This window comes from Bubalus kerabau, chromosome 11, assembly GCF_029407905.1.
Source record: "Bubalus kerabau isolate K-KA32 ecotype Philippines breed swamp buffalo chromosome 11, PCC_UOA_SB_1v2, whole genome shotgun sequence".
Taxonomy (NCBI): domain Eukaryota; kingdom Metazoa; phylum Chordata; class Mammalia; order Artiodactyla; family Bovidae; genus Bubalus; species Bubalus kerabau.
In genome coordinates this window covers 80,881,568-80,909,293 of record NC_073634.1, presented here as the reverse complement: position 1 = coordinate 80,909,293, position 27,726 = coordinate 80,881,568, and the positions used below count along the sequence as shown (strand labels likewise).

The window sequence follows — 27,726 nt, the reverse complement described above, 5'->3', positions numbered from 1 at the left end:
GGGATCGAACCCAGGTCTCCCGCATTGCAGGTGGATTCTTTACCGTCTGAGTCTCCAGGGAAGCCCATCCTCCTCATTTCCTACAGCATAATGTCCCTTTATGGATCAGCACACAAGATCCTCCTTAGATTGGCCCCAAACTCTCATTCCTTGCTCTACAACCCTCCCATCTACCCTTTGTCTCTCCTTCAAGCCTAGGGCATCCTCGCATCCATGCATTTGCTCCAGGGGATCCCTTTGTCTTGAATACCTTCCCATTCTTTCCTTAGGGGTCAGTTCCACTGTGAAGTTTCCTGGATTCCTAGTGGGTCCTCCCACTGAGTTTTCTGAACAGGTGGGGCTTGAAATCACAATGAAGTAATTAACCAGGTGACCGACTTGTTTGAAAAGACCCTGATGCTGGGAAAGACTGAAGGTGGGAGGAGAAGGGGATGACAGAGGATGAGATGGATGGATGGCATCCCCGACTCAATAGACATGAGTTTGAGTAAACTCCGGGAGTTGATGATGGACAGGGAGGCCTGGCGTGCTGCAGTCCACGGGGTCACAAAGAGTCGGACAGGATTGAGTGACTGAACTGAACTGAACTGAGTAAAGGGAAAGCAGAGCGGGCATCCCAGGCCAGGGGAACTGCAGGGGCTGAAGCCTGAGGTGGGAGGGAACACCAGCAGGAGGTAGTTCGGGAGGGCTGCAGAGAAGAGTGGGTATCATGGACATGTTGGGGGACCAGGGTGGCCAGGAATGAGAACAAAGAGGTAGGGGTGGACTTAATAGTTGAACTCTGGCAATGGGAGCCCGAGAGGTTAAGCAGGCCGGAGCCTCGCCAGCTTGTGATTAGGTTTCATCAGTTCGTCCTGTGGTTCCACTCAGCAGCTTATCCAGCTGGGACCTTTTTCTTGCCTCCTCTGCCTCAGTGAGCTCCTCCTCATCCCCGGGCAGAGAAACCAGCCCTCCTTGGCTCCTGAAAGCTGACTGCATCGCCCCCAAGGTCCTGGATAGCTGAATACAGGTAAAGGCTGGACTCACTCGTGAGGCTTCAGCCTGTGTTAAAGTTGCCCCTCGTCTGAGTGGAGTGGTTCCCGGGGAGTTGGGATGAAGGAGTAGGCATGGACACTCCGTGGCCAGGGGAACTCCACAGTGGAGCTGAGGCCCAACTACCTTTTGTGTCTGTACCACATGCACTGCTTGCGTCAAATGGCTTTTGAAACTCAGGCCCTAATCTAGGTGCCCCCAGGAAGAAGGACAAGGAAACAAGGACCCCGCCTGAGCCGTAAGAGCCCCGTTGGGACGAGCTTGTGCTTCAGGGGCCCCACAGGAGTCTGTGTTTTCATTACTAAGCAACTTAGAAGGAGTTCATCTTGGGGGAAAGAAAGACGGTGGGTAATAAGTCTGTAATAATGGCTGCCATGTGGAGGGAAGGCAGTGTTACCCAGCTAAGGACTAGAAAACATGGTTTATATTTTCAACAGTTGGAGGAAGAAATGAAAACTGAATATTTGCTGCACCTGTGAAAACATATTTGATCATGATGGCAAGTCCAGCGTTCTTAGTGCAGGATTCATATTTCATAACTCGTGTTCAAACAAGAAAAATGATTATAATGTTAAGTATTTCCTGAGTTTATTTTGATGGATGACAGAATAAGTACTGTATCTTTCACTCATTAAAATACAGATTGGTGTAATTTAATAAATGAACTTAATACACAGATGTTCCAGGCTGTTTTAGCAGGGTGTATATTAATCAACTTCTTTATATATGATCCTCTTTTATATTTTTTAAAGAAACTTGCAGGAGCCAAGAATTTATTAGATTTGCATGCTCTAGGACGAGTATCCGATGTCAGGTACATGCAGGAGTGTATTAAGATGAAACGGAGCCAGAGCCTGCAGACCAGCCAGGTCCCCACAAGGGTCGTCCCTGGGCTCCCGGCTGGCTCCCAGGGTCGTCTCAGAGCCCCAGGCCTGTGCCAGGTTCCTGGGTCTTTTTGCTGAGCTTGCTTGCTGCTTCCACGGCCTCAGGGCCTCTCAGAGGTGCCTCCAGAGACCCGGATGGAAGGTGGTGGCCTTGGAAGCTTTGGTGGCCCGGAATGGACAGTGGCCCTGCATGGGCAGAGGCTGGCAGCTCAGGGGGGCCTCAAGGGCCCTTCTTGTCTTCCCTGACCTCCCCCAGCAGGCTCATTCTCCCTCTCCTCCCTTAGCTGCACCCTAAGGGGCTGTTCTTTGTTCTGCTTATGCTTGTTCCACATGAGGGAAGCTTGCCTCGCTGGCCCTAGGCTCCTGAAGGTAGGGGCAGTGCCTTCTACAGCCACACAGTCTGTGCTCAGTGAACTTGGTAGGTGTGTGCTGAATCCTCGTGTCAGAGACTCAGAAACCCTTGTTCAGCTGTCCTAGAGGGTGTGAGTTGGGAGGAAGGAGGCAGCCTGAGGACGCAGTGCTAACTGACCTTTCTGGAGAAAGGACAGAGAACGTGTGAGAGCAGAGGCTTCACGTCAGCCACCCAAATGGCCGTCGCAAATCCAGGCAATACAGGGGTTGGTGGGGGGTGTTATGTCGGGCTGGCAGCAGTGGTGGGTAGTAGGGAAGGCTGAGAAGGGGAGGTGTCTGAGGCCAGGGAACTCATTTTTGCAGCCTGCTCTATCTGCTCCCAGCACTTAGCGGTCTCTCAAAGCATCGTGCACCCTTTTGCTAGTTATGGAACTACAGGCTCCTATGATGTGCCACACAGGATAGGAACCTGCAGGTCCGGGGGCTCCAGCTCTTCCATTTCAGCACCTTTTTCTCATTAGAGTTGAACTCAGGCCTCCCAGATCTCCTTCTATCGCCCAGGTAGCTACTCAGTGCCGGCCGGCTTATGAGTTGTACATGAGGTCAGCCAGCCACCCAGAACACAGGCCCTGGCCTCCCTCCAGTTCTCCCCAAGGATGGGTGCTGCCTTGTGGCTGCAGCCTGAGCTGTTTCCCCTGCAGCCCGTCCGCATCCCTCGGTGGCTCATCGATCACATGGGCAGGTCCTGTGGGAGCGTAGTGGCTCTGCTGTCACATGCCTGTTTGCAATAAGCACTGGCCATAGTCATTAATCATTCACGGAGGCTGTGGTTAGCGGCCCTCAGTCAAGGGGATGGTTTCAGGTTTTTCAGGCTAAGTGCCTCTCCAGCAAGCATCCTCCTCAGCCCTTTCATATCCGGCCATTTGATGTTCCGTGCACACTGAGCCAGCCACCAAGGCCAGGCTTTGTTTTTGGAGGGTTGCTCTGAATGCTTCCCCCCCGGCCCAGTAGCAGAGAGTTCTGGGTTTCCAGCTCCTCATCTACACAGGAAATAGAGCTTGGAGAATGAGTCTCTTTCTCGAGCACTTCCTGGGCACCTAGTTCTCTGCCACACCGTGGCGATCTGTGAAGCTACTCACTTTGCCCTCCGTGCCCCATTTAGGGGCGGTGCTCAAGCAGGACAGTAGGCCTGCAAGAGTGAATCCATCTGGGTTAAGAGGTCCAGGACAGCCCTCCAGCCTGCAGGTTTCTCACAAGGGTGGGTGCTCAGGGCTGGGTGGTGTGGGGAGGGGCCAAGAGAATCACAGGCTAGGAGGCCACAGGTGTGTGCAGGGCGGCTTGGGTGGCTCTTCTGTATGGCCTGAGCTGGTCCTTGAATGCATATTGAGACCTATGGATAATGGTCTGGAAACAGAGGCAGCGATTAAAATGCTTCCCACCCACCCCCCCAACTGGGAGAAATGTGAAAAAAATGAACTTTACATTTAATCTGCAGACGATAATATTTTCTGCAAGTTACTAATACGGTTATATGTGTTACTTGAAAAGATACATAATATATCTGTGTGAGATAGAATTGGGAGAAGCTCTAACTGAGGCTAGAGTTCATTTGACTTCAACAAATACTGCTCAGGCACCTCCTAGGTGCTTGGACCTCAACCTCAGGGACAATAAGTGTTCTGACGATACACAGTCTACCCATGTGATATCCAGAATCACAGCTCTGAGGGCAGGGATTCTAGTGTCTGGAGCTACAAGGGCAGGGGTGGGGGTGGAGGATGGCCCTGCTGAAATGCAAAGTTGACACACAGCTGTTACTGAGGCTGATGCCTATCCTCCATTTCAGCATCTTTCCCAGAAAACGTGTCTTGCGTGTTCAGCTATTGAGGCCTTAGAGTGAACAAATCAAAGAACTTTGGGTGTTCAGAGGCAAGAGAGATGACATCTGGTTGAGAGCATCAGGAATGGCTTTATAATGCATGGGTGGGATTTGGCAGAATTCTGAAGTCCAGGAAAGACTTCTCCAGGCAGAAGTGGGCAAGGAAGAGATTGCCAGGTAAATGGAGAAGGGGGTGTAAAGGCACAGAGGGTTGCCTGAATTGCTGGTAGCTGGGGTCTTGGGCCAGGGTGGTGGCATTTGGAGCTGGGAGGGCAGGGTGGTATCACCTGCCTGCTCCATCCCTGTGTTCTCAACACAGCCCTCTCATTCCTGCTCTGCCACCTGAAATGTCATTCCCCTGAAACTTTTCTCTCTGTGCTCTTCTCACACTGTCTCTGCTTGGGAATCTTTTGCTTTCTTTGCTGCATGGAGCATTTCTCCTCATCCTGAAGAATTCAGCTCCAGTGCCAGCTTCTCTTTGCAGCCTTTCTCTCACTGGCATGGTCTGTGCAGATGCTGTGGCCCTGCCTCTGGAAGCCCACACTGGGGAGCTGGCAGTACTGTTCACCACCCACTGGGAGTTTGTTTTAGGGTGAGAGTGGTGAAGATCTGAGACCTGCTTCTGCCATTCACTGCCTAGATATCCACCTTGGTTTTCTCATCTGGATGAAGGCAAAAGATTGCAAAGAGTTTTGAGAAGCAATAAATAGAAGAAATCAAGTGACATGTGTCATGCCAGCTACTGAGCCAGCAAGGAGTAGATGCTCAGAGGGGTTGAGGCTCCTTCCCGCTCCCCAACCTCATTCTCTCCCACTGTCAGCCATCTGCAGGCAAGTCTCTGCAAGTGGAATGTGAGATCCATGGGGCAGAATCTGACTCTTGCCCGGTAATGGACAACCTGCTTCTGCAGGACTTCCCTGTGGAGGAAGATCCGAGCTCTTCAGGGTGATTTGTAGACTCGGGAATCAAGTTTGTTTGTTTGTTTTTCTTAGGAAGGTTCTGATTAAGCCAGAAACTTCCTGAAGTCATACAATTCTCCTCTCCCCGGAGAAGGATTTGCATAAAGTATCCTCTTGCTGGAAGGAAAATTAGAGATAATTAGTCCAGTGGTTTTCAAAATTTGTAAAGGACTGGAACCATTTTTTGAAATGAAATTTTATGTGGAACTTGAAGCTACACAAGCAGTCAAAGCATTGTTTTTGAATATATTAATATTTATTAATTAATGATTAAATCACAGTAGAAACATGGGCAAACGTATTTATCACATAATTTCAAGCTTTTAACAAAAAAGCACAATGAGACTGTTCTGATCAATGCAAAAATTAGAAATTAAAGCCTTATGGTGATTTTGTTTTTCACTTTCAGAATGAGTTCACTTATGTATTTTTTTAAATATAATTTTACTTATTCATTTGCTAGCTGTGCTAGGTTTTCATTGCTGCTTGGACTTTTCTCTAGTTGCACTGTGCAAGCGTCTCATTGCAGTGGTTTCTGTTGCTGAGCACAGGCTCTAGGTGCACAGACTCAGTAGCTATGATTTCTGGGCCTCTGAGTGCTGACTCAGTAGTTGTGGTGCTCAGGCTTAGTTGCTCCTCAGCGTGTGGGACCTTCCTGGACCAGGAATCAAACTCCTACATCGGTAGGTGGATTCTTTACCACTGAGCCTCCAGGGAAGTCCTCATGTATGTATCTTATTTCATATTCACAGTGTATAGGAAGTCCTGATTCACAGTGACAGGTTAATTCAAATGATTGCCATTTTTAAGTTTTGTCAGTTGCAGTCTCCACGTCCTTCAGTTAATCCAACAGGTGGTAGGGGAGCTCTGATTTGAAGTGGCCACAAAACTGAGTGAACTTGGCCACATAAGTTATTGTCAGTCTGCATGGCGTTAAAAGTGGCCACCCTTCTTGTTTTTAATGTCACTCTTTCATCAATGACTAAAAATATTTATAAATATAAATTTTTGAAATAAAGTAACTTCTGGGGTCCTTAGGGCTGAGAACGTGTGATAGGAAATTGCTGATTGAATCCACCCCCTTTTAATGCCACGTGTGTAAACTGAGAGTGGACTGTGACAAAGTCATGTCAAGGCTAAATGAGAATGGGTGCTGGGCTGGCGGAAAACTTAGGTCTCCTGCATCTCACCCCTGAGACTTTTCGACTATATTCTCTACCTTTCTTTCCTAATATGAATTAATAAAAAAGCATCCTTGTTGTTATTGGTTTACACTAGCCAGGACATGGAAGCAACTTAGATGTCCATTTACAGATGAACGGATATTTGTCTTTAAATAAGTTAGACACCCCGACTCTCTAGTTTGATTTATATTCAAGGCCTTCTTATATTCCAGGGAGGAGCATGAAACAGGCCGCTTACTGGAATGAATAGTACGACCCGGAAACCTCCCTCCACGTCTTCCTGTCTCACCAGGAGAATTCTGTTCGGGTGATAGATAATTGGAATGGATTTGGCCAGCCGGCCTGCATAGAAATGATGATGCTATGTTTGTTCATCTGTCAGGAGAGTAAAGAGCAAAGCTGGTAATTTGTGTTAACTAAGCACTTCCATTATAAGAACTCAAGGGAAAGGGTGGGGAACCGAACATCTTGTCATCCAGCTGCCCCGGATCCTAAGGCTGATTTGTGTAGTTAAGAAGAAATTCTAATAATGTTGAGCGTATGGAAAAGTTTAAGGCAAAGATGATGGGTCATTTTCTAAGTGTTCGGGTTGAGTATCAAGAGCCGTCAGCTTCCTTTCCCAACTCCTGCTCTTCCTGGCGGGGCGCATCTCACACTGCGCCTCCCACGTGCTGCAGATGGTGTCACCCCAGTAAGCTAAGAGTGTGAGTGTCACAGAGGGAACCCCAATCTCCCCCTCTTCACCCTAGAGGGCAAGAAAAAGCCTTGCCCTGGAGTGCATTGGATGCTTCTTCACAGCTGTTACAGTTTCTTCTCCAACCTCCCCTGACCTCAGGTTCTTCCTGGCCAGGTGCTTAGTATCCAAATCCACAGAGCATTTTAGGGGTGACCGCTTTGTCTTAAGGCAGCCCTTTCTGAGATTTGTTCTAACCTATAGGGAGAATTGGAGAAGGCAATGGCACCCCGCTCCAGTACTTTTGCCTGGAAAATCCCATGGACGGAGGGCCTGGTGGGCTGTAGTCCATGGGGTCGCTAAGAGTCGGACACGACTGAGCGACTTCACTTTCACTTTTCACTTTCATGCATTGGATTAGGAAATGGCAACCCACTCCAGTGTTCTTGCCTGGAGAATCCCAGGGACGGGGGAGCCTCGTGGGCTGCCATCTATGGGGTCGTACAGTCAGACATGACTGAAGTGACTTAGCAGCAGCATAGGCAGAATAGGCTACTGGTCCCCATCAGACCCCTCTGTCCTTGGCATTCTTTCTCCACTTGCCCATCCAAGAAGTCTTGAAACACTTTCCCCAGAGATAGAGCTTCTTCTGCCCTAGAATTGAGCTTAGGGATGCTGGTACCCCATAAGAGGGAGACAAGGGTCTAATGGTCACACTGGGGTGAGTGGCCTGCATTGCCTCTTCCTTTAGAGCAGACATTTCTCAGGGATGGAAAGCAGGGGGGTTCAGAGAGGCTGGAATCCCAGGACAAGATCATGGAGAAGAGAGGAGAGGAAATAAAGTGAGGGGAGGGGGTTTGAGATCCTCAGATGGACTAGGCTGCCTGGCTTGTTTTGCCCAAGGAGAAAGCAGGTGAAGAAAAAAACCCAGTCTTGTGGGGGACTTTGAGGCGGGGCTGTTTTCTGCTCCTTGGAACAAGGATAGCCTAGGTCTTACCATTTCATTCTTAACTAATAAAAGTGATGGTTAATTCTTCAGCTTTAGTCTCTCTTCATAAAAAGGCTCAGAGCTGAGATTTTTAAAGAACAAATTACAAATAGGATTTGAGTCAAATACAGAGAAAATGATTTACCTTCATACTTCTAAGAGCACATCTGTTATGAGATGCAAAATTCTAATTGGACCTCAAAAGTAATCAAATAAAAACAAAGCATTTTTTTCTTTGTTAGAGAAAAAGGCATCTGTACCTATAAACTACCTTTGCTCATTCTGAATGGTGTTACATTTGACTCAGATGCAGGGACCCAAGGAGGAAGAGAGTGTGAGGAATTTGAACTTATTGGTCTTCAGTATGGGGTACCCATGGAGCCTTGAGTTGTAGCTGGTCCTGTATGGATAAAGATACAGCTAAAGATGCAACACAGAGTGATGTACCACAAGCCAACTTGAAGGAGAATGTTATCCATTGAGACCAACACATGCATCATTTCAGCTGCTGTTTGATCACAGCTGTGGATGAATAAACCTCTCCAACATAATTTCCTAGGCTAATTGGGAACATCTTCCCTTTATGGCCAAGTCTGTCAGGCATTTGGAGATGAAGGCAAAGCTGAAGGTCTCTCTCTCTACTGGATTCAAATCTTCTTTATAAAGACTTTGTATATGAAAAGTTAAAGGTAAGCTTGACAGAATAGACAGGGATCAACAATGTTTGCCTGTGAGTCTTTGTTAAAAAGGAGTGCTTTTTCTCTTGAAGCCTTGGTTGAACTTCAAGGGTAAGGAGGTGGAAATGTCCCCAGGAAATCTTAAGAATCTCAGAGGAAGCTGTTAACAAGCTTCCAGTGAACTGGGTTTTTGCTTGTGCTCTGGAGACAGTGTTAGCTTGTGCTCAGGTTGAAGAAGAGACTGAGTAACAGATGGACTTGGACAGACCTTGGGCAGATGAGCATAATCTTCAAAAGGTAGTTTTCTTTCATTTTGCTTTTTCACGAGTGGTGTTACAAGCCCATGCTGCAGTGTTTCTCAGCACTATGGTGAGATCCTGGTCTGTTGGATGTTTTTAAGAAATTATAAAGGGCATATAGCTGGAGTCAAGAGTCCTGTGTGTCGAGACTTGTTGGTAAGCAGGGATGACCAAAAAAGCCCCTCTGTATCTCTGAGTTGTTGTGAAAACTGGATGGGACCCTGGAGAATGGGAAACACTTTGTCAGCAACTCAGATGCTGTGATGACTCAGCAGTAGGACTCAGGAGGGTCATCACACAGAGAGCACAGGGCTAGAGCTGAGGGAGCAGAGGCAAGTAGAGGAGCAATTGCGTTAACTCTGAAGAGAAAAGGCAGTTTCTGTGACTGCCCAGACATAGCTGTCTTCACATGGAGCTCCATCCCTCCATCTAGTTTTGGCTTAGAGGCTTCTGGTCAAATGGGAGCAAAGAGCAGCCCTGGAGAAGAACCTAGTGTATTGATCTCGGAGTTTCCTGAACATGCGACCAGAGGCAATATCTCCTCCCCCAAATGCATAAGGCCCTGCTGCATTGAGCCAGAGGTCAGTTGAAGCCTTCATGTCCCTGAAGTCCTTGCTTCCCAGTTCATCCTCTGATGCTGGGGCAGAGGATGCTGGAAAGTTCACAGTGAGAACAGAAGAGGTGGGCTCCACTAACAAAGAGCAAATGACAAGTAGTTCAGAAAGATGAGGTAACTCCCAAAGGTGACTTAACTTTTCACTGGCAATTAACCTGAAATGAAACGATGAAAGCTGTGGAATTCTGTGCGGTCTGAGCACAGAACCTTGAGGGAGCACTAGTTTTTAGCATCAAACTGGCTTGGCCAGGACTCATGATCATGACCATCTGCCTCTCATGGACCATCTGAGCCCCTGAAACCCAAGTCTGGGACCTCAGGGCCATTCGTGTTTTTCAGATTCCTGAAATCGTTAGGCTGGTTATCTGGTTAATGAGATGTACAGCATCAACCCTGTCCTTCCCTGCTACCACTCCCAGAAGAGTCCAGGACTCTGGTCCAGTTCACTCCCCAACAGAGGTCAGAGCTCTCCAAGGTGCTGATGGTCCAAGCTGGCTTATCCGGAGGGGCACATTACACTACAGTTTTGCCTTGAAGCCCAACCAGGTCACCTAGGAAACCTGTTTCTGCCTCTCTTGTTGTGACCAGGAGGGCCCTCTGATACAGTTAAATGGAAGAAGATGCTGGCTAGGCTGTCTAGATTGGTGTGGGAAGACTGACCAAAGGCTCCAAGCAGACCTGAGAATATAAGAATGATGTATCTACAAGTTGCTTGGAGCCTGGCTGAAAATGCCTTGGAAGTAGCTACCCTTGAGTCAGATATGTTCACACCAGCATATTATCATCAACCCTGAGAAGTGAAAAATGCTGCTTTTTAGAATCTAACTATGAAGGGGGCAAGTTGGGGCATCCTCCTGGTAGATTTTAGATGGGACTAATGAAACAGATTGGTGGCTGTTTGAGTAGTTAGACCAGAGATGAGTGCTGAATTAGGACAGTAAGTTTATCACTGGGAATATCCTCACAGGTGACACCAGCAGGAGTTCATGATTATTGGGTGGGTGAGTGGGGGGAGTGCAGAAAGGAGTTATCCTTGACTCTCCAATTAGTGGCTTGGGAAACTGAATAGATGGTAATGCCATTCACCAAGAGGAGTATCAGGGTTTCTTTAGGGGTGGCGAGGGAGGAATGGTAAGTTCAGATTATATTTGTTGAGTGTGAGGTATCAATGGTACTCTGAGATGGGTTGTCCGGTAGGAGTTGGGGATACAGTTTTAGAGCTCAGCAGAGAGATCAGGGCAGTGATAAATGATAAAGATCTGGGAATCACTGAAGAAGAGGACATGGTTGAAAAGATGGGAGATGACAGATGAGATCAACCAGGGGAAAATGTGTAGAGAGGAGAGGAAGGCAAGGAGTGGGCCTTGGTGGAATAACTGCATTTTCCAGGTGTGTTGAGGTCCAGGTGCTGATAAACAAGCCTGCCAGAGGGCTCTCATCACCCGCTTTCAAACCACTTCACCACCAATCTGATTTCATCCCAATCACTTCTTCCCATTCTCCCTCTTCTGATACATAGATAGATATAGAACTTAGAGTTAGATTTAGCTATAGATACTTAGAGGCAGGTTTATCTTAAGGAATTGGCTCCTGTGATTATGCAGGTTGGCAAGACCAAAATCTGCAGACTTGGCCAACAGTCTTGAGACCCAGAGAGGAGTGGACGTTGCAATCTTGACCTGTAAGCAATCTGGAAGCACAATTCCTTTCTTGGGGAAACGTCAACTTTTTTTCTCTCTTAAGAATGTTGGAGTGAGGCCCATGATGGAGAGAGCAGTCGGCTTTACTCAGAATCTACTGATTTAAATGTGAATTGTGTCTAAAAGAACCATCAGAGCAGTACTGAGTGCCTAGTATCTGGGTGCTATGGTCATGTTGATACATAAGATTGGTCACCACAAGGTGGGGCACCCCCTGGGAGCCTCACATCCATGTTCAGATGAGAGTAAATAGATACTAAAGCAAAACCTGTCTCTTTCCCAGTTGCTTTAATGACCCAATGGCCCCTCCTTCCATCTCCACACACACACGCAGGGCATGGAGGAGCAGGGGGTATTGGTGTCCTCCTTGGAATCTGTCCACATTTCTGTTCACTACCATTTGCTCATTCCAACCTGATATTTCCAGATTCTCCAACCTAATTCTCACCTCAGTCCCACTTTGGACTCTCTTCTTTGTTCTTACCTGGAGAGTCTCACCTTTGATTGCGGTATTTGGTACCTTGCCCCTTCCAGCAGGTAATGGAAGCGTCAGCTCCCCCTCTGTCCCATCCAGCCTCCCAGGCACAAGAAGGTTTCGAGACAAAGAAATTTCTCATTTCCATTTCAAAGTTGGAAAAATGTGAGCTAGAAAGGAGTTAAATTACTTGCCGCAAAGATCTTTCAGAGAAAGTCTAGTGTTGCCAACAATGGGGTTTTCTGCACAGCCACACCATTCCCCATCTGTGTCAGAATCCTTGGTGCATTTTTCAAGCTTAGTGTCCAAGACATCTCCAGCCCTAATAAGAATAAGGTGCCCCAGGCTGGTTCCCAGCCAGGGCGGGAATGAGCAGAGACGCATTCCTTTGAAGCTGGTTTCAGGTTCTGGAATGCTTTCCTGGAAACCACACAATCTCAGGAGAGATCCATCACCTGCCAATGCTGCCTTAGGTCCGTGTCAAGACAGGGGCCCTGGACCTCCGAATGAGACAGTGTCTGCCCCCGATTAGCCGCTTCCTGTGTGGTGGCTGCAGGATTTACTCAGAGCTGGTCTGGGCAGACCTGGCTGAAACTTGGTATGAACCCCCTACCTCATCTTTCTCCCCACACTTCTCTCCCAGCTCAGCCCCATCCCTCCTCCAGAGATTTTTGTCCTTGGATATCAGAACAGAAGGCCCAGGACCCAAGGCACACACAGAGAAACACTTCTCTGGCTCTAGACCTAGAAACATCCTCCTGTCCAGGGCCTGGGGAGAGGGGTGGGCTGCCCCCTTGCATGATGGCACTGAGGTGTCTTAAGAAGGCAGCTGTAGACGCAGTTACATGAGTACTGAACAAGGAGTCAGGGCCCTTGAGACCATGACCCCTGATGCTGCTGTTCCCTTCCTGGTGACCTCAGGCAAGTCACAGAGTCAGAGAATGGTAATGCCAGGCGTGCCTTCAGAAATCATCTTTCTACTTCCTTCACTTTAGAGGTGAGGAGGCTCCAAGAAGGCAGGCCAATGGCTTAAGGTCCCAGACTGAAGTGGCATCAGAACCAGAAATAAAATATCCTGACCATTACACTTCCAGTGATTGCCTCTGTCCCTTCTCAGTTTCTCTGGACCTTAAATTTTCTCACCTGTCAAGTGGGGGCCAATGACATCTGCCTCTTGGGCCCATTGTATAGATCAAATGCGATTGTGGATAGAAAGCAGTTCTAAAAAGGTGAAAGAGTTGAGTTCTCAGGAGGCTCTTTACTCCCAGGAGTAGCACGGGTTGCCTTCCCATATCTGATGCAGCCCAGAAAGGATGAGGGTCTGAATTCCAGGATGAAGGATGCCAGTGATGATGCCAGCTGATGCTTGTGAATGTGTCCGTAACTGTTTAGATACTGAAACATTTGTGGCTCGGGTCTCCCTGTCTCCCTGTCTCCCTGTCTCCCTGAGTGCCCTTCTGCTGCCCTGCCCCTCCCCCAGTCATCACTGGGCCTCACATTCTGGGAGTTAGAAGGTAAACATCTGGCACAGCAGGAGGTCTCTAAGACTCTGCTCCATCCCTACTGCCCATCAGCATCCATTCTGATTGGTCAGGGCTCATACAGTACCTAAATGTTGGTTAACTATTGATATGCAACAAAACCACTCTGAAACTCAGTGGTTTAAAAGATGAGTTTATTATCTCTCAAAAGTTCTGTGGGTTGACCAGACTCAGCTGGCTGGTTTCCCGCTATAGTCCCACATGTGATTGCACTCAGTTGGTGCTTGGGGCTAACATTGTTTGAGGCCTCAGCTGGGCGGGTTGTCTAACACGGCTTAGTCATTTCTAAGGCTGGCATCAGATGGCCGATGGCCCTGCCATCAGCTGGGAGCTCAGTGGAGGTGTCAACCCTAATGGAGTTCCTATACTTGGCCTCTCCGTGTGGCTTGGGCTTCTCACAGCAGGGTAGCTGAGATCCCAGAGAGAGCGTCCTGAGAGCCAGTGAGCCAAAGGCAGGAAGCCAAACTGGCCTGGTGCCATGTCCACCACGGTCGACTTGTCAAAGCCGTCAAGAGCCCTCCTGGACTTAAGGGAGTGGGAGAGTGCCAAGATCAACTTGCAGAAAATCCTGTGGGTGGCAAAGATTGTTGCATTAATCTTTAGAAAAGAGAGCCTGCCCCTATCCCTGAGGGAGAAGCTCACCTGGCTGGCATGTGGTCTGTCTGATGTCCCCCTGCTCTTCCCGTTGCAGCCTCTTCTCCTTCCCAGGAAGGCCACCATCAGCTCCAGTGGGAGCATCCCTTCCGCTCTCCAGCGCTTGCTCTCCTCTGTTCTCATGTCTCCATCTGAGAACAGAGCTACCAGCCCCTCTTTATGCTCTCACACCAAAGGCAGGTACTTTTGACCAGACTCGCATCGGTGACAACATGGTGCCCTTTCTCCTGGCCAAACCAAAGGGTGATATTGACCTTGGGAACCAGCATGGAAGCTCATCCCTGTATGTGTGTTAGTGAGGGGTGGGGGGCTTGGCAGAAAGCACTGCTGTCAGTGGTCTTTGGGCAAAGATTGGTTCCTGCCAGAGACGTGAGATCTGAGAAGATGACTGAATTCTGAGATGAATCCAGTGGTGCGTCAGGAACAAGCAATCTGAGAGGGCATTGCCCTCCCCAACCACCCTGTATGCTTGTCATCCATCCTTAGCCTTGTTTGCAGGCTTGTCAGCCTAGGCTGAAATCTGGGTGGTGTCTGGACAGTTTCTCTTGTTGCTCAGAAAGGCTCTGTTCTCATTTTCTGCAGGTTTGAGCAGGGCTTGGCATCCCTATCAAACCACCATTGCACTTTAGAGCATTCCATGTGCCTCATTTCCCTCTCCCGCCTTGAAATGTGGCTGCAGCTGCAACCCGGATTTCTGCCATGGACTTCCTAGCAATTCTCTGCCAGCCTGTCTTTGGGAGAAGACTTTGTATGACCTTCCATTCCAGTGAAGGAAAAGCAAGTGCCTCTAGGTCTCTCTCCCATCCACCCAACCCCCGATGTACTTTTTAGCTGAGGGAAAAATCTGTTATTCATAAAGAAAAACAAAGGATGATAAATTATAGGACCTTGTAAAATATATTAACATGCATCCACACTTTCTTCTGGATAATTGAATTTAGAGCGACAGCGGCCAGGCTCTGCAGCTTACGCAGGAAGGCCAGCTTTGCTCGGTTGTTTTTCATTCTTCTGGGGTGATCCCACAAAGGCCTGGCTAAGTCCGAGGCCTCCACTGTCTCTCGGCCAGCATGTGTTGTAACTTGTCTGCAATTTCATTTCTCTCTGAATTAGGGGCTTCATTAAAATGATATGTCTCTCTCAGCGTTGTGAATGACAAGTGACCTTCTAACCAAATGTGGCCTCATTAGATGACAGGAAAGAATTAAATGTCAGGATGCAGGGTGGTAAGGTTTTGATATTTATGAAGGTCAAATGAAGGGTGAGTAATATAACGAAGTATTCCACTTAAAGTCAGACCAGTCCTCCTGGGAACCACTGCCCTGGCTGCTCTTTGGTGCTGTAAGAAATGGATTTTCTGTAGACTTTGCTTGCATTGCAAGGTTGTGGACTGTTCAGGGTTTGCGTGAAACCACAGCTATATTCTAATTGTAATTGGAAGACTGGTTGGAAAAAAACCTGGAAAACGTCCAGAAATAACTTGTTTCTGCCATCTGTCTTAATCTTCCACTCCAACCAGTTATTGATTGGTTAATTGGTGTTTTGCCAAAGAAGAGGTCTCAGGAGGCAGGCAGCTTTGCTCATCCAAGAATCCCTTTGATTTGTCTCTGCTAGATTTCCTGTCTTCATAGACCTTGTCTTTATCTCTTCGGGTAAATAGAAGTCTGTTTTTAAAAGCCATGCTCAGTGCTGTTCACTGGTTTGGGGCTGCTCAGTGGGATGAGGAAGAGGCCTTGGGGCTGTAGGGGACTTGCTTTCTAATTGGCCTGACCCTAAGATCTGGAGGCCATGGGAGTGGGAGAGAGTTGGGGATAAAGGAGGCTAAGACTCACTGGGGTGGTCCATTCGAGGTCTAAGAAGTTTGTCTCCTAAGGTTCCCAGACCCTGGGGATTCAGAGAAGGGCCACCATGAAGGATTTTGTAGTTTTTGTACAAGAGCATCTAGTCAAAGGGAGGAACAGTGGATGGGTTTTAGCCTGTGTCCCATTTACCAAGCGCTGGTGCTGGGCTGCATTCACCTGGAGCAGTGGCTAGGAAACAATAGTCCATGAGTCGAATCAGGTTCACTGCCTGTTTTTAGAAATAAAATCATTTTGGAACACAGCTCTCCACCCATTTGTTGATGTGTTATCTCTGGCTGTTTTCATGTGACAATGGCAGAGTTAAGGAGTTGTGACAGAGACCTTCTGGCCTGCAAAGCCTGAAATATTTACTACCTGGCCCGTGATAGAAAAAGTTTGCAGACCAGTGATCTGAAGGTAGGGGCACCTTTTTCTAATTTGGAAAGGCTCTGTCTGCCTGCCAAGCCAGAATTACATCTGAACGATGGGGGCTGGCTTTTTCTGATTTGCACAAAGGTGACTTGTGAGCAAGTAGGGCCCTAAGGAGGAGGTCCCAGTCCTTCTTCTGAGGGTGGGCGCCTGTGGAGCAGTGCTCACAAGGCCTCACCCCAACCCATCACAGGCTGCTGGCAACTGGGAGTGAGCGCTGCTCAGTAGAACAGCTACAGGCTTGATGCCCGGAGGGGCTGTCTGAGTAGAGTGGGGCTGGTTGTAGAAGCTCCCAGAGGTAAAACAAATGCTTCCCTTGTTCTTTTTCCAAATAACCGTAAAAGAGCAGGTTGGTATGGGGAGTCTTTGTCACTGGCCACTCCGTAAAGAAATGCAAACTGTCTCAAGAGGTATCATCAATCACATGTTTACACAGCGGGGCTGATTGACACGGTTTATTTTTCTGCGGTTTTTCTCCTAATCGAAAAGTGAAACATGAACTAGAGAATTCATGGAGTTCCCTTCACCTCTTGCAGCCCAGAACATGCAAAGGAGGTGACTGTTTTCACTTGTACGAACACACTAGGCCCCATCTGATCAGGTCGCACATCTATGAGATATCTGCTCAGCGATGCCTGCAGGCGCTCTTGTCCTCCCCAAGGAATCCATGTGTGAAGCAGGACCAGTGACTGTAGAACATCAGGCTGGGAGGGAACTCAGAGTCGTTGTCTTTTCACGACTCTGGGGTCCCTCCGTTGAACCCAGGAGAATCAGCTCCAGTGAGGTGCAGTGACTTTCCCAAGGATTCACAGGACCCAAGAGTACTTGCTCTGGGCAAGCTCCAGTAGGCGGGATTTGAATTCCAGGCAGGACACGCTTGTGGTGGGAAAGAGGCCCATGATGGTCCAGATAGCAGGGACCTGGTGGGAATAATTCTGTTAACTTCAGCATGCCCAGCACCAGATCATTTACAAGGCTGTTATCTTTCATGGTCTCATTTACTTTCCCCCACTATTCCATGGTGGCTCAGTGGTAAAGAATCTGCCTGCCAGTGCAGGGGGTTTGGGTTCAATCCATGGGTTGGGAAGATCCCCTGGAGTAGAACTTGGCAACCCACTCTAGTATTCTTGCCTGGAGAATTCCATGAACAGAGGAGCTTGGGTGGCTGCAGTCCATGGGATCACAGAGTTGGATGCGACTGAGCATTCATGCATGCATACACTATCCAGTTCCAGTTCAGTCGCTCAGTCGTGTCTGACTCTTGGCGACCCCATGAATCGCAGCACTTCAGGCCTCCCTGTCCATCACCCACTCCTGGAGTTCACTCAGACTCATGTCCATCGAGTCAGTGATGCCAAGCAGCCATCTCATCCTGCCGTCCCCTTTGCTTTTTAATATGCTGTTTAGGTTGGTCATAACTTTCCTTCCAAGGAGTAAGTGTCTTTTAATTTCATGGCTGCAATCACCATCTGCAGTGATTTTGGAGCCCAGAAAAATAAAGTCTGACACTGTTTCCCCAACTATTTGCCATGAAGTGATGGGACCAGATGCCATGATCTTCGTTTTCTGAATGCTGAGCTTTAAGCCAACTTTTTGACTCTCCTCTTCCACTTTCATCAAGAGGCTCTTCAGTTCCTCTTCACTTTCTGCCATAAGGGTGTGGTCATCTGCATATCTGAGGTTATTGATATTTCTCCCGGCAATCTTGATTCCAGCTTGTGCTTCTTCCAGCCATGATGTACTCTGCATAGAAGTTAAATAAGCAGGGTGACAATATACAGCCTTGACATACTCCTTTTCCTATTTGGAACCAGTCTGTTGTTCCATGTCCAGTTCTAACTGTTGCTTCCTGACCTGCATATAGGTTTCTCAAGAGGCAGGTCAGGTGGTCTGGTATTCACATCTCTTTCAGAATTTTCCAGTTTATTGTGATCCATACAGTCAAAGGCTTTGGCATAGTCAATAAAGCAGAAAGAGATGTTTTTCTAGAACTCTCTTGCTTTTTCCATGATCTAGCAGATATTGGCAGTTTGATCTCTGGTTTCTCTGCCTTTTCTAAAACCAGCTTGAACATCTGGAAGTTCATGGTTCATGTATTGCTGAAGCCTATCTTGGAGAATTTTGAGCATTACTTTACTAACATGTGAGATGAGTGCAGTTGTGCAGTAGTTTGAGCATTCTTTGGCATTGCCTTTCTTTGGGATTGGAATGAAAACGGACCTTTTCCAGTCCTGTGGCCACTGCTGAGTGTTCCAAATTTGCTGGCATGTTGAGTGCAGTACTTTCACAGCATCATCTTTTAGAATTTGAAATAGCTCAACTGGAATTGAACCACCTCCACTAGCTTTGTTCGTAGTGATGCTTTCTAAGGCCCACTTGACTTCACATTCCAGGATGTCTGTCTCTAGGTGAGTGATTACAGCATCATGATTATCTGGGTTGTGAAGATCTTTTTTTTTTTTTTTTAATTTTATTTTATTTTTAAACTTTACAATATTGTATCAGTTCTGCCATATATCGAAGTGAATCCACCACAGGCATACATGTGTTCCCCATCTTGAACCCTCCTCCCTCCTCCCTCCCCATACCATCCCTCTGGGTCGTCCCAGTGCACCAGCCCCAAGCATCCAGTTCTTCTGTGTATTCTTGCCACCTCTTCTTAATATCTTCTGCTTCTGTTAGGTCCATACCATTTCTGTCCTTTATCGAGCCCATCTTTGCATGAAATATTCCCTTGGTATCTCTAATTTTCTTGAAGAGATCTCTAGTCTTTCCCATTCTGTTGTTTTCCTCTATTTCTTTGCATTGATCGCTGAGGAAGGCTATTGTATGAGACTAACACACACTATCGTGTGTTAGTCTAAGGCATAAGACTAATACTTTTTCCCATATTCCATTAGTTGTTATATAGAGTTTAGAGGTAATCTCAATTCCAGCGAGATGGGATGGAATGATACATCTAATGGTCTGGTACAAATTAAGGGAATTATACTATGGGTGCTTTTTCCTTTTTTTTTTTTTTTTTGACAAAAGCAAATATAACAACTCTGCAATTGGTAACTGTGAAATAATCTAATTTTTAAAAGTTGATTACACAAAGTCAAAGCAGGAATGGCCGGCTATGGAAGAGGCCATGAGGACAGACCTGGGGACCTGTGATGGGGGAGCGTGTATCAGGATGAAGGGGCGGCCGTAGATGACACTTGGGACCTTACATCCAGAGATGGAGGAGAGAGACAGTAAGCTGGGCAGGATCCTCAACCCCCAGAACATTAGCAAGCCACTTGCTGGGGCTGCCGTCACTCTTGTCAGATCCCAGGGAGACATACTCCTCACTTCCCTCCCTCCTCTCCTTGTGCCACCAGCTGGCTCCGTCTCTGGATGTAAGGTCCCAAGTGTCATCTATGGCCGCCCCTTCATCCTGATACACGCTCCCCCATCACAGATACACCCTACTGGAAATGTGGAAGCCTAGAATTTGGCCTGGGTGTGTTATAGAGGACATTATTGTTGTTGTTCATTCACTAAGTCATGTCTAACTCTGCGACTCCATGGACTGCAGCATGCCAGGTTTCCCTGTCCTTCACCATCTCCCGTAGTTTGCTCAAACTCATGTCCATTGAGTCAGTGATTCCATCCAACCATCTCATCCTCTGTTGCCCTCTTCTCCCACTTGCCCTCAATCTCTCCCAGCATCAAGGTCTTTTCCAGTGAGTCAGCTCTTGGCATCAGGTGGCCAAAATGTTAGAGCTTCAGCTTCAGCATCAGTCCTTCTGATAAATATTCAGGGTTGATTTCCTTTAGGATTGACTGGTTGGATCTCCTTGCAGTCCAAGGGACTCTCAAGAGTCTTTTCCAACACCACAATTTGAAAGCATCAATTCTTCGGTGCTCAGCCTTCTTTATAGTCCAACTCTTACATCTGTACGTTCAAGATGTATGCAATCCTAATATCTGTTTGGAGCCTACTTCCCTTAGGATTTCATGGCAATTGTCCAGTGCCCCCCATGTTCACACATCCCTTCGAATATACACAGTGTTACTCACAGACACTGTATTGACTTCAGAATCTTTTGTAGAAGGGTGGCTGGCTCTGTTTCAGTTAACATCTTTATCATAAGTAGAGCACACTAAGTAGCCTTACTCAGCAAGTGAATGAATTCCCCCAAAGTAAGCTGGGGAAGTAGCGATGCTCTAAGACATACTGGGCTGGATATGCTTGTGATCATGTATGTGTGTTTGTGTGTATGTGACATTTCAACTGAATGAGGCAGGCTTTGAGGCTTGGGAGAGGATGGGAACATTGGGACATTTCCTGGAAGACATCTCTTATTCTGTAAATCCCAACTTTGGGAAAGGATCTTATTTATCTGGGAGGTTTGACTGGGCTTTTGGCCTGCTCAGAGGCAACAGAAGAATCTGTTAGTCTGTGAAGGCATGTCCTGCTCAGCAGTAGAGAACAACCAAAGTTCCTTACATTCAAGTTGTCTATGAAATCCACACTTGGCTCTATAGCTCTAATCAGAAGCAATTCTGGCAGGAAGCTTTGTCTTTGCAAGGCCAGCAGTTGAGAGTCCTCTGAGCAGTTCTTCCCTGGGAGCTGACTGATTCATCTGACTTCAGCAAAGGCCACTTTAGGGCCCCAGAGCACCAAAGCTGCAGTTTCTGGAGCCCAAGAGCCGGGATTGTGGTTCTTTTGCTTCTTATGAGGAAAGAGCCCAGTCCTGGGGTTTGCCTCAGCTGGACAAGGGTACCCACCATGATTTACTTCCCCTGAAGTCAGAGCTAAAGGTTCTGAGGGTGTCATTCTGGGCTGTGCTGGGAAGGAAGGTGTGAGCCCTGATGCAGGGCAGGAGAGATCAAAACAGATTCCAGCCCTTTTCAGAGGTTAGAAGAATTTCTTCAGCAAACAGTTTTGCACTATGGAGATTCACCTAGCTATGGAAGCACAGATGCTCACATGTACCCAAATTTTCTTCTGAGTCAGACAATTTTATACAGTGAACATGTCCATCCATCCCTCTGCAAATACACTGCAAGCAGGGTGCCCCCCTCCCAAATCTCAAGTGCTGCCTCTCCCACCTCCCTCCTTCCCCAGGCCTCTTCTTTAGGAAGTCTTCCCTGGTGGTCCTAAGTCAGAGTATTCACCCTCCAATAGTATGGAGTCTCTTTGGTCAGGAGTGCCTGACAGGGTGAGGCCAGCATGGGAAATAGCTCAGATTTGCTTCCAGACTTCTCTTATAGAAGGTCTTCTCTTTCCTAAGGAACTAAATCTGGGCTAGTTTAAGGGGAAAAGAGACTTAGATCCAGGAGATTAATTAGGTGGGTGGGGTTGATGGAAATGAGGTCACGTGTACCTTCTCGGGACACCTGATTAGGAAGGTCACACTGACTTGCCCACCCAGTGCCCAAAGTGTGGTTTGATCCAGGCTCCAGATGCCCACGGATGGATCTCAGCTCTTCCCAACATCCCAAAGCCTTCTGTCTTGCCATGGGTGTAATGGAAAATTTTAGGTCCCAGGGCTACATCTTTGTTAAAATCATCAGTATTTTAAAGAGATTATTTATGCCAACAACTGTTCATCTTTTCCCTTAAATGACCTGGGGTCATGACCACAGTTGCTTTTAACCCTGCTTCCTTTGGCCTCTGGGGTTTTAGGAGCTGGTGAAAGCTTCCTGACACTGAGAGAGCCTTTGAGCACTGATTACACGGCAAGGAGGTGAGGGCATCATAGAGAGCTTGGGCGTGGGGTATGGAGCGTTTGTCTCTCCAGAGACCGCATGAATGATTTTTACTGTTTGATACTTGGATTGCCTTTTCTTCTGCTATTGGACATCACCAAACATTTTGGGAATGAGGGAAAGACAAATATCAGTCTCTTGCCATTTGGTATAAAGTTTTTTCCTTCTTTCTTTGGTTTCAATGTCTGCTGCCTCTTATAATGCCTGGATAATCAAAAGGCATCTGACTGATAAAAAAATATTTCTCTCTGGAGCCCAGAACCATGAGTTCAGAGATAGTCCTTGCCAAGAGTGCATAACTGCATAATGGCTGGCATGTGTGACAAGGGCTTAGTAGTCTCGCTGACAGAAGAACCCATTAGTCCAAGGAAGATGGAAAAGCCTTAATGTGGCCAGCAGTCATTTGGATTCTCACTCAGTGCATGGGAAGTCACAGGACATATTGCATGAGAAAAAGATGATTCAGAGGGACTAGGCATGGTCTTTAAATCTCTCTAAAGAAAGAAGGAGAGGAAATAGGCTGTGTACCCTGGAGGGCAGGTGTAGGACTTGCAAGATAGATGTGCAGAGAGGCAGATCTGATGCCAATAGCAGACAAAACTTTCTAAAGGTCAAAGGGCAGTGTTGCCTCCAATCTGGAGAAAGATAGTAGAAGCTGGAGGAATTCTCATCCCTGATGTTGCTCCAAGTGTTCCTATCACTTGTAAGAGCTAAGAAGCCAAGTATGTAGCAAGACCATACAATGTGGTGGTCCTTAATAAAAGTACACACATACTAAAAAAACCCCCAAAACAACAAGCCTGATGATGCCTGACCTTTTAAAAAATAATGATGCTGCTCATGTTTAGTGCAAAAATAATGAAGCAGGAGGGAGGAAAGAATGGTACAAATTTAGAAATTTACAAGACGTTTGATTATCATGTATCTTGTAAAAGAAGTGATGATTTTTCATCCAAAATTAGAGTAACACTGGCAATCTTGGCCTGTATTCAGCTCAAGGGTGAACAGCTCCTACTTGAACAAAGTCAAGCCTGTCCCAGCGTGCTGGAGGGGAGGATTCACAGGACAGATCCCTCTGGGAGATGAGGGTGGCTGTCTCAGTTTCCATCTATACCTCCTGCCACACGCAGCCCATTCCCAACATACGTGACAGCAGACAGGCCAAAGAAGGCTCCCGAGGACCTCACCACATGGCAAACCTCAAAGGCCCACCTGGTGTTCTCCATCACCCCTGCCCCCACCCCCTGCCACGTGTCCCCTCGTCTCGGAGATAACGCTGGTTGTTGGGTTGCAGTCCCATCCTGCCGCTGCTACACAAAGGGCATACTCAGGCAACTCAGCAATAAAAGCAACTCGAAGGGAGACCAGCTGGACTTATAAATAAACATCCCGAGCACATTAATCTGCTGAAGGTTTTTATGAGGGGAAGCATAAAATTTCAAATAAAGGGCTAATGGGAAATATGTCCAAAATGTTGGAACTGGTGATGCTCTACAGTAGGGAACTGCCCAGATAGAGCCATAAAACAAAACGTAACTAACAGCTGATTCAGTTTTAAAACCCCAGCCCTCTCACTCCCACACCTGAGTTGTATATTTTATCTGAAGGGCTGTTTCATGTTCCAGAGCCAGCTCTGCTTGCAAGCGAGCTGTCACAATTTTATGGCCCTGACTTTAAAGAGCAGGACATTTCTTTCCTGGAGAAGAAGGCTAATAGGAGGTAAACTGCAGGGATTATGGGTTCTCCCACAAATCCAGGCTAGCAGATGCGCCTCTTTTCTGTAATCAAAATGAATGTTTTCTTTGGACCCAGCTAGGAAGGCCCCTTAAAACATCCCAGGCACAGGAGACATGTGCCAGGCCAGATCACAGATTGGAAGCAGACGGTGAGGAAAGCAGGTGTCTAGCCCTTTGGAGTACCTGCTCCTTTCCCCCTTCAGGAGAGGTAATTTTAAAAAATGACAAGGTGATTTTCTTCTTTTTAAGTGAAAAATGGGAGATGGCATCTGGTTAGCGTTGCTCCCTGCCCTACCCTTCACCTCCGTTAACAATCTGCTTTCTTCCCCTGGCTGGGACTATGAGGAGCTCTCTTTTGTGTTCTTTTCCTCCTTAACTTTGTACCAAGCCATTCAAGTCTGCAGAGGAGGACACCCTGCAAATTGGGAGTAGTGGAAAGAGCTTGGGTTGGGGAGTGAGACTGTGTTCAGATCCTTATTCTGCCACCTACCTGCTTGTTGGACAGATCCCTATTCTTCTTGTTGGACCTTAGGCAGGTCACTTATTTTCCATTTTCTCACTGGGAAGAAAAGGGGGATAAAACCCATCATCACAGGTGCATTGTGGGCAATTCATGGAGGCCCCAGAGAAAGCTCCTGTTGGTGCAGAGTCCAACTGCCGAAGGTCAGAGTTTGACTGTTGATCAAAAACAAATACTTCCCCGCTCTGAGCCTCAGTTTTCTCATCCATAAAATGGTGATAATGACCCCTTACCAGGTTGTTAAGAAGATTAAAGAAAATATGCACAGGAGGTGCTTAGTCCCGTGCCTGCCACGTGAGAGCTATAGCATCTTGACCATCATCACTGTTAGTTAAGCAGAGATTAGGTTGTTTGGCAGACAGTCTGACTCACCCAAATACCACATGGCTTAAATTCAATAAAGGTAAAACCAAGCATTCCTTCCCCTGCTCCCCTTGCTCGTGATGGAGCCCTTGTTTGATTACAGTTCAACCCACATCTGCCCTTTGGCTGCTTCTCACTCTCAGGCCAGCCTGTACATATGGAGCTCAGCGTATGAGCTTTGTTTGCCAAGATGAGTGGCACTCTGTGCTGTCCTGGGATTTGACTGGGACACCCTTTGGGCTGTTTCAGCCCCCAGATACCTTAGACAAGGACTTATAGATTAGCCTAGTCCCTGCATACCACATACCAGCTTTGCACTGCCCTGCCTCCTTCAGGTCAGTGACCTCAACCCCACAAGAGAAGAACAAATGCTTACAGGTGGGCAGGAATTAGTGCATCCTGGATCTTTCCTCTCCAATCCTACATGGGGGGCCAAACTCCTTTCATCACCTGCCCTACTCACTCCAGTTTGACAGCAACACAGAACAAAAGGAACACAAGCAAAATAAACATCCTTGCTCACAGCAATGAAAAAAAAATGGCATCACTGAAGACAGTGCCAGTGGTGTAAGTTTGTGATGCATTCCCAGCATATTCCCTTGGTGGGTTCACGCCTCCTCCAGGCTGAAATCGACTCATCTCACCCTCTTTGCACACGCTGCCTCCTGGGGTTCTTTAGGTCTTCTTGATTTTTTTTTTAATGGTGCCATCTCCCAAGTGGATACCATGATCTAAACCTCCTTGTTCACTTTATCTCTCATCACAGAGCAGAACCTTAATAAAAACTGAAGTAAGGGGAGCCCAGGTCACATGGACAGGTTGTTCTGGGGGTGTTCAGTTGGAGTCCCAGTTTCTTCCCTTAGTAGAAGAAGCCTCAAAGACGTCTTCTGCCCCAGCCACTGCCTGCCCACAATAGCGTAAGAGACCTGGCTGAGAACCATCTAGCTGGGCCCATTCAACCCCTCTACTGCTAGTCACTCAGTGTACGACTCATGCAATCTAGCCCGCCAGATTCCTCTGTCCCTGGGATTTCCCAGGCAAGAATACTGGAGTGGGTTGTCATTTCCTTCCCCAGATCTTTCTGACCCAGGGATGGAACCTGGGTCTCCTGAATAGCAGGCAGATTCTTTACCATCTGAGCCACCAGGGAAGCCCAAGTTTTTCTAGGCAAAAGCACAAAAGGCTCAGAAGAACAGCAAGGGACCCATAAATAATAATAATAAGCAATCATTGTATAATGCCATTGGGTTGAAAAGGCTTTTTGAGTAATACTTACATCACTAGTCACTTAAACAGCACTTTGGCTGTCTGTATGGCTATGAGAGCCATAAGCCATGCCCCTTGGAGAGACCTAAAGTGCTACCACCAATTGGTGGTGGGCAGTGGTTCCAAGCTGCAGCAGCAGCCTCCTGACCGACCTGCATGCCTGGCCTCAGGGCTGCCAGGGAGCCTGGGCAATGGAATTCCTCTGGCTGGACACCTTGCCTGGGGAGGCACTGGCTGCCTGGCCCTTGGGGAGTGACCCACCCTTCCTTCTCCGGCAGAGCTGGGAAGATATCCAGGGCCAGCTGTGTGCTTTGGAAAGCTACTTCTCTAGCTCCTCAGCTCTCTCCTCTGTGCAGCAGAGAGCTGCACAATTAACCTCCAGTTTTACACCCTGGAACTCCAAGTACCAAAGAAGATTCAGGGTTTTTCAGGTGCAATTTCTTTTTTTGACTTTTAGCAAATGGAGACAATAATAGAATTCAAACATGCAGGTCCTCGGGGGTGAATCTTATAACCACAAATGTAGAGGGGTTTCTAGTTACCTTTGGCTTGTGTGTAAAGTCCTTGGTCTCCCTGAAGAATGGGTGTGAAGGTTCAAGTTATGCAATGGTCTGGGAATGGAGATTTGGAAGAGAGGACTGCGGTTCCTCAGAATTATAGAACATGCCATTAGCCAGCAAGCAGGTGGTCAGACAGAAAGGATAGGCAGGCAGGGCTGCCATGGGGGGTTGTGCAATAAGCATGGCACACTCTGTCAAGGTGTGTTTTCCATAGCTGTACTCAGCCATCAACCCTGCTGTGTACTGAATGTGTGTGTCCCTCCCACACTGATAATTGGAAGCCTTCATCAGGGATGAAGGTCATGTGGGTGGAATCCCCATAATGGATTAGTGCCCTTATAAGAAGAGAAAGGGACCAGAGCCCTCTCTGCTATGAGAGGGCATAGCAAGAAGATGGCCATATACAAGTCAGAAGGTGGGCCCTCCCTAGACACCAAATCTGTTGGCATTTTGATCTTGAACTTCCCAGCCTTCATTTGTTTAAGTCATTAATATTTTAATTAAGTATTTAGTTACGTATTAATATTTTGTTAAAGCCACCTGTGCTATCTAAGACAAGCCCTAAAATCCTACATTTAATTTTGTTTCATGGGCCCAGATGAACCTATGAGATTCTCACTTCCAGCCAGATCTGCTCACAGTTGAAGACCCTCGTGGTTTGGGACTTTGTGACTCCATACAGCCACAAAGCTGTGTGGAGAATGCCCTCCACATCGTGAGTGTCCCACCTTGTCGAAGCCTTGACTTTCAAATCAGAAAGACATTGGCCTTTACTGGACACTGAGTCCATCTACACTGAAGGAAGTGAAGAACAGAATCAATTATCCAGCTAACCCACCAAGCAAACCCCATTGATATAAGAGGGAACTTCTTGACAAGGATTGGTTCTCTATAGGGTTGGAACTCCCTGGATATATGCTCAGGATTCCATGGCACTTTGTAGGGATTCAGCCAGGGATGTAAATAATCATGCCCCTGTGTAATGGAGCTCAATTCTCTTACACCTTTAGAATTCACAAGAAACCCAATTTCAATGGCTTTGCAAGACAGACTACAAGCTGTGTGATCTTGGATGACTTACTTAATCTCTCTATGCTTCAATTTTCTCACCTGTAAAATAAATAGTAGCACCTCCCTCATGGGATTGTTATAAGGATTTTTATTTCATTCTCTATCTTAGAGAAGTTTTTGGTTGTTAAGTACAGTGCTATTGTTTGTCATTATTTTTAATGAAAACTTTTAGTTGTCGTTGTAACAAGCCATGGGAAGCTTACAGCCTTCCAAAGTTCACAAAAATGTGTTCTATTTTGACAGCATGTTGTTTAATCAAAATTTGAATTTGTGCTTGATGAGGTACCCA

At 47.3% G+C, this 27,726-nt stretch overlaps 1 long non-coding RNA gene across 7 annotated transcripts; it reads left to right on the top strand.

Moving 5' to 3' along the window:
- The first annotated feature begins 349 nt into the window (after positions 1–349).
- On the top strand, positions 350–27,726 carry LOC129623420 (uncharacterized). Of its 7 annotated transcripts, none has more exons than XR_008700540.1 (3): positions 350–415; positions 874–1,009; positions 6,502–6,839. It is a non-coding gene; the product is annotated as an uncharacterized LOC129623420 (long non-coding RNA). The 7 variants fall into 7 exon arrangements; XR_008700539.1 differs by lacking the exon at positions 350–415 and adding an exon at positions 433–651; XR_008700537.1 differs by lacking the exon at positions 350–415 and adding an exon at positions 26,965–27,726 and having other exon boundaries at positions 703–1,009; positions 6,502–6,691.